A 7018-nucleotide genomic window follows, 5' to 3' on the forward strand; every position below is an offset into this window, starting at 1 on the left:
GAACAAGGGCTCCGCAGGGTGGGGTGACCAGCCACCCATGACACAGGTGGACAGAAATGAGGTCAGGGCAATCAGAGGCATTAATGGAACCAGGCTCTAGCATGCAGGACACAGCAGATCAAAGCCCTGTGCCATTTGTCTCAGCTCTGCCTTGTGCTGGAGCCAGCACATATCCCACTTGCTGCTATTTGTCCTCTGCTTATCGTGCTAGTGACCTGGGACCATCAGCCTCACATTTGCCACTAAGAGAGCCAAGCAGGACCCACCCTCTTTCTCCATTTTTGACCCACTGTGGAGTACAAGGCTGCTGTCTGTGGGTAGCCCCGTGCCCTTGCTCTCATGCTGTTGAGATGTCCCCACTTACAAAAACACACACCCCCTACCTTTGCCTTTGTCTTCATGGAAAATCCCAGTACACTTTGTCCGTGCCAGATCCATCTATATATGCTGGGGTGCAGGTTTTTCATCCCAGGCCCCATGGAGTGTGCAGATGCCCTTCCTCAGCAGCCAGGGTGCCTGGACTCACGCAAGAAGACAGGACACAAGGAAGGTTGGCAGGGCTGCTCACGGAGCTCGCTAAACATAATGAGATTTTCAACAGCTGGGGGAAGCAATAAAGAGCTGTGATTGAATTGGCTCCAAGTGGCAGCTTCCATGACAAACACAGCACAGCTGCCTTCCCCCCCCACACTGGGAGGCCATGCCTCAGCCTGCCCTGTCTGGAAAGGGCACAAGGACATGGGAAAGGGCTAGGAAATGCCTGCAGTCACAGGGAGCTCCCAGTTTTCTAGTGTAAAGGGAACTGATCCTTTGCTTTCCAGCTCCTCCAACACCTGGACACATCATCACTGCCCACACGTGGCTTTGGCAATGGTGACCTCCAGCTGAAGGGCTCCCATGGGCATCTAGAGTACAGCATGGTCACTCTGCTCCCCTGTGCCCTGGCACAGAGAGGGGAAGCCAAAGGGGAAGGCAACAGACACAGGAGGACAGGCACACAAATAAATTCTCTACCTGGAGGCGGCTGTGTCCATATTTTCTCTTGTGAATAATCAGAGCAGTGACCTCCCTTTAACCTGCCCTATTTAGCCCAAGCTGTAGCTGTGTCAGGAAACAAAAATCCATGGTGTGGATGATCACAGGACCATGGGCCAGTGGGAGAGTTACTCAGAGAGTTGTAGCCTGGCTGACCACTGGCTCAAGGGTGGGGAGCTCCTTGCAGCACCCACCTTTTGCTCAGGCATCAGGGAGAATAAGCAGGGCTTCACCATCTCTGCCTAGGGTCAGGAGAGCAGAAGGGACTGGGAGCATCTCTCTCACTCACGGCGATGGGGCTGGGGTGGGATGTGTCCTTCTCAGGCAGAAGCTCAGTGCTCAAGGGGGAATGGCTGTCCAGTGTTGCTTTCCCCCAGAAGGTCTTCTTTTTGTGAGTTCTGGATGGGAAAGGAGGCCAGGGGAAGCAGGATGCTTCCAGCAGGATGCTGGTTTGCTAGTGTCAGGATCTCTGGGGTGAATTGTGCATGTGGGTGTGTTCTGTAGGGTCTCTGGCAGGCACTGTGCTGAGCTATGCATGCCCTCACCAGACTTCCCCTACGCATTGCTGTGCTGCTTCTGAGCTCCTCCCTGCAGCAACATCAAGCCATACAGACCAAAGGGCAGTGATGAACCAGGGTGAAAGCTCTGGCTGCCCTGATGTCGCAGTTTAACCACAGCTGGCAACTCAGTACCACACAAATCCTCACTCACTCATTTCTCCATGGGGAGAAAATTTGGCGGGGGGGGAAATTGTGGGTAGAGATAAGAGCAATTTAATAATTTAAACAATATTGTTGTTGCTGTTGCTGCTGTTGTTGTTATTAATAATAATAGAAATTAAAAATCATAATTTTCATTAAAAGGAGAAGGATAAAACCAGACTGAATTAAATGAGGCACAAAACACTTGCTCACCACCCACTTATTGGTACGCAGCAGTTATCAGCAACTCCTGGGCATGGTGTTCCATGGCATGGAATATCCCTTTGGGCAGTTTGGGTCAGCTCTCCTGGCCGTGCCCTCTCCTGCTTTCTTGTACACCTGCTCCCTGCCAGAGCCTGGGAAACTGAGCAGTGCTTGAGCTAGGGTAAACACTGCTGAGCAACAGCTGGAACATCAGTGTGTTATCAGCATTATTCTCAACTGAATCCAAATCACAGCACCCAACCAGCTACTGGGGAGAAAATGAACTCTATCCCAGATGAAACCAGGACACGTGCTCTCCTGTAACTGGTGCTGTGGGTCACAGGCACCACCTGGTCTGAGGCCAGCCCACTCTAGTATGGCCCTGCTTGTCCCAGCACTGCAGCCAGACCAGGTTCTTGGCATCTGTGCTCCTGCCTCACATCTGGCAGAACCATAAGCCCTTCAGGTGTGCTGCAAAATCCCTGGGGAGTGTTACTAATTGCTTGGCAAGATGCAGGAGTTGAAGAAATGCTGACACAACCTTGTGAGATGAGCGTGGAGCTGTTGAGAGCCACATTTCCTAGGTCCAGGTCAAGAGGACAAGGAAAAGCCCTGTCATCCGCTGGGCAGTGTTGAAGGATGGGAGCATGGCCAGGTATTGTGGGATAAGGCGTTCAGGCTGGTTCAGGAGCAGGGTGGGTAATGCTGGAGATGGTTGCACTGTCCCTGCCGGGCAAGAAGTGACCGGCTCCTGGTGATCTGTGAAGGTCCCTGTAGTGCTGAATCACTGCAAGAATGTGGACTTGGAACTGTTGGAGCAAGTCAAGAAAAGGGCTTTGGAGCTAATAAGGGGACTAGAACATCTCCCCCATGAAGACAGGCTGAGAAAGCAGGGGATGCTCAAGGTTCAAGAGAAGGTTGTGTGGATACCTCAGAGCAACCTTCCAGTATCTTAAAGGGGGCTACAGGGAAATCAGAGAGGGACTTCATCAGGAACTGTGAAGTGATAGACAAGGGGCAGTGCCTTCAAACTCAAAAAGAGTAAGTTTAGATTAGATATTAGGAAAACTATTTTCTCTGTGAGGGTGGTGAGGCACTGAAACAGGTTGCCCAGAGCTGTGGATGTTCCAACCCTGGCACTATTCAAGGCCAGGTTGGATGGAGCTTTGAGCAACCCGGTTTAGTGCAAGGTGTTCCTGCCCATGGCAGAAGGACTGGAACAAGATGATCTTTAAGGTCTTTTCCAACACAAACCATTCTGTGATTCTGTGCAGTTGTGCTCACGTGGCTGCACGTCACATCACCCCGGGTTACACGTGGTGCAGGCACAGCCAGAGCTGCCTGTCCCTCCTTTCAGAGGTGATGGCTGGCTTTCTTTTATCAGTGCTCTCAGTGTTTTCAATTTCACTGCCCCCATGGGGCTTCCAGCAGGCACGCACTCAGCTGGGTTCAGGCATCAGTGCCCCCCAGGCACAGGCACTGGTGTTTGCTTGAGGAGAAGCAGAGCAGGGAGCTGAAATCACTGTCCAGCACTAGGAGACAGGGATGGATGTGGATTCTGTCTCCATGGATGTCACAGCTCTGGCACTCAGACATGAGAAGCATCGACGAGATAACAGGAGGCAGCGAGCAAATGCTGCCAGGTGCTGTGCTGACTATGCTGGGAGAATATTAATGACACTACAAATATTTGCAGCCTTCATGCTGCACACAACCCCTCAATGGCTTTGCAGCTGAAGTGACAGGGAGGCAAAGGGGGCACAGCAATGTGCCTGCACAGCAGGGACCTTGCCAGTCCCTGCTGGCATCTGGATGAGGGCTGCTGCAGCCTGCAGCCATGGTGCTGGGTGTGGAACATGCACGGCCCTGATGGGCTCAGCAGCACACAGGCACTGGGAAATGTAGTCCGGCTGCATCCACTGTCCCTGGGTGCCACTGGACACCACCAGGCTGGGGCTGAGACCTTCTCCCATGTACCCTGGGCTCCTCAAACTGGCCAGGCTCCTTTCACCCTGTGATGGCCCCTGCTGGGCCCTCAGCTCCTATTTCCCACAGGGCAGAAAGCATGAGATGTTTTTCAGGAAACAGCTGTCTCATAAACAGGGAGCTGGGGAACATAGAGGACCTGGGGGTGGAGATCTGCAGGGTGATGTGTGGTAGTGTGGGAAAAGAGCAGAGATCTCCTGGCACAGAAGGAAAGAGGAAACTTGGGACCGAGAGGCTGCACCCACATTCTGGAGACAAGCACCAAAGGGAGTAAGTTGAGTCAGCCAGTGCTCTTTGTCCTGCTCACCCCTGTGTCTGCACAGCCTCTCCAGGCTGGAAAACCCTCGTGCACTTTAGCCTTGTGCCTGCTCTGGCTGCACACCCCTGGCAGCAGCAGCCATTGATTTTCCAGAGCATTTGCAGAGGAGTCTCAGGTAGGGATGGGCTCTTGCACATGGGTGCAGAGGAGGGGACTGCTCACATTCTGGCTCTGGGGCTCTGAGCAGGGCAAGGCTTTGGTCAGGGTGGATTACTGGTGGCTCAGGACCCCAGTGCCACAGTGCTGTTGTGGAATAGAGGTGGGAGTGCAGCAAGGACCAGGTTTCCTGTGTGGAGAGCCCCTGCGTCCCTCACTGCCCTGCACAGAGCCTGGCCAGCCCACCACCTCAGTGACTGTAGTGTGCCCTGATCCTTACAGGATAACTCTGCACTTCTACAGCTCCAGCCTCCATAAGCTGGTTGAAAGCTCCCACCCCTGCTCTGCCTGGGTGATGCACAATTCCCAGCAGGCAGGGTGAAGATGTTTACTAATCCCTGAGCCTTTTCTCTGCAGGAGAGGAGGGGTGTAGAGCCCAGAAAGAGAAGGGCAAGGAGGACAAAGCCCCCCTCCTCTCTCCCCTGCAGATCCACGTGAGCAGAGTACAGCCAGGGAGACCTCCTTCCTGCTTTTCCTCAACAGGGATTGAGGAGCTTAATTCAGGGTTTGCTGCAGGCTCAGCCCAGCCTGACTTTGCACCCAGCTGCTTAGTGTACTTGCCTGCACCATGGGAGGGATTTGGGGCACTGGAGACTTTTAGCCATGTCTCAGCTCAGCCCTGCTGTGCCAGGCAGGAGCAGAGCGTGATGGAAATAGCACAGTAGAGTTACCAGTGCTGATGAGAGAAGGGACTGCAAATCCTGCAGCAGCAATTTCCACAGTCAGAGCCATCTCCAGGGCTTTAATTTATCCATTACAACTTAATTGGATGTAAACCCAGTCACTTGTGAGCAGTAGGAGCTCTGATCAGGCAGTGGTCCTGAGTTTCTGTCTTCAAGATGCCTCACCAGGCCTCCCCATCCCTGCTGTGGTGCCTTGACCATCAGGAATCTGCTACACTCAAGTGGAAGGGAGAGGCTGTCCTTGTTGCCCCAGGTGTGCTGTGCTCCTCTGAGCAGTGTCCCAAACCACCAAGGAGCTGTTCATGGGGCTGCAGGTTCATCAGCATGCTCACATTTCAGGTGCTAGGGCTGAGCCCGGGTGGGCACCCACTGCCACTCATCTGAGCAGCCACAGCTGGACACCAAGGCAGGAGGGCACAGACTGAAGCCTCCTGACCCCACAGGCAGATGCTGTTCTCTCTTCTCATCCATGGAGCTGCTCCTGTCATTTTGTCAAGGCTGTTGTCAGCAGGACTGACATGTGAGGCTGAAGAAATGTAAGAATGTGGCCTGTTGCACAGCACTCCACCCCATGGCTGCAAAAGCCTTCCTGGCACATGCTATCCAACACCCTGGCAGGCTGGAGTGGTACTGGTGAGGAAAAGGATGGCTCAGACCCCATGAGAGAGGGACTGGCTGAGCCCTATCCCCAGACTCTGCCTCCCGACATGTAGGAAACTTGCCCTGCACAAACCCACTCCCTCTGCAGGCCTGGAAGAGCAGGAATACCATGAATTCCTAGGGGGAGGGCAGGGCACTGTTCCCATTATAAATAAATGGGAGGCTCAGTTCCCTGCTCTAGCCCACAGGGTTATTCTCCCTCCTGAGACAAGGAAGAAAACGCAGCTCATGCTCCAAGGTGTTTATGTTGTGCTTGATGGCACCTGGAGCCAAGCAGTGGCAGAAAAAATGCCACACCAAGAGATACTCCAAGTGGCTGCTTTTCCCAGCAGGAAAACCAGCTGGAGTGGTGCAGGGCATGTGCAGCCAGTCCTGCCACACAGGGGAAAGCTGTTTGAGGGGAGCTGCAGAGTCAGGGCTGTGGCAGCACCCAGAGAGGAGGCTGGGGCAGGGCTGGGCCAGCATAGGCAGGTGGATGCCAAGGAGAGCGTCAGCAAAATGTGTGGGACTGAGCAAGGGCAGATCCAGCTGCAGAAAGTCCCTGGGCAGGAAGGACAGGACGGATCAGCCTCAGAGCAGGCAAAAGGCCTGAGGTGGGGGAGCAGCAAGCAGAAGGAAACCAGGGAGAAGTGGAAGAGCTCAGGAAAACAAGGAAGGCAAAAGGGTGCCACAGGCACCGGGCATGCTGTCACTGAGAGGCTGCTTTTGCCTGCTCCTCCGGAGGACAGATCCAGTGCCCCTGGGACACCACCCAGGCTGGGTGCATGGACAGAATCTGAGCCCCTGATCCAAGGGCAGAGATCCAAGCCTCTACCAAGGGGGCTCAAGCTGCCAATAGCTACTTGTATGGGGGAACTGGTCCCACAACACTGTATAGGGTGGGGCTGGATATATGGGGAGATCTGATCAGATATCCATGCCTTTTGTCCGTCCATCAGGAGCTGCGTGCTACAAAGACAAAGAGAGTCCCGTAGCTAAACGGGGAATCCCGGCAGGGCCCCGGGAAGAAAGGAAGTCCCGCACCTACAATGTGCATCCAGGTGGGACCCAGGGGAGGAAGACTCCCACGCCTCTAAGGCGCGTCCAGGGGTTGAGGACAGTCAAAGCCCTGTGTCCGTGGAGTGTGCCCAAGCTCTGCCCCGGGATCTCAGGGCCTCACAGCACACTCTGGCGCGTAGGGAGACGCCCTCTCGGCACCCACCGGAGCCCGGTGCGGTGGACGGGGACACCGCGGCGTGCGGGACCGGGCGGGCAGCGCGGGGCGGGGCAGGGCG

This window comes from Molothrus ater, chromosome Z (assembly GCF_012460135.2).
Source record: "Molothrus ater isolate BHLD 08-10-18 breed brown headed cowbird chromosome Z, BPBGC_Mater_1.1, whole genome shotgun sequence".
Lineage (NCBI taxonomy): Eukaryota > Metazoa > Chordata > Aves > Passeriformes > Icteridae > Molothrus > Molothrus ater.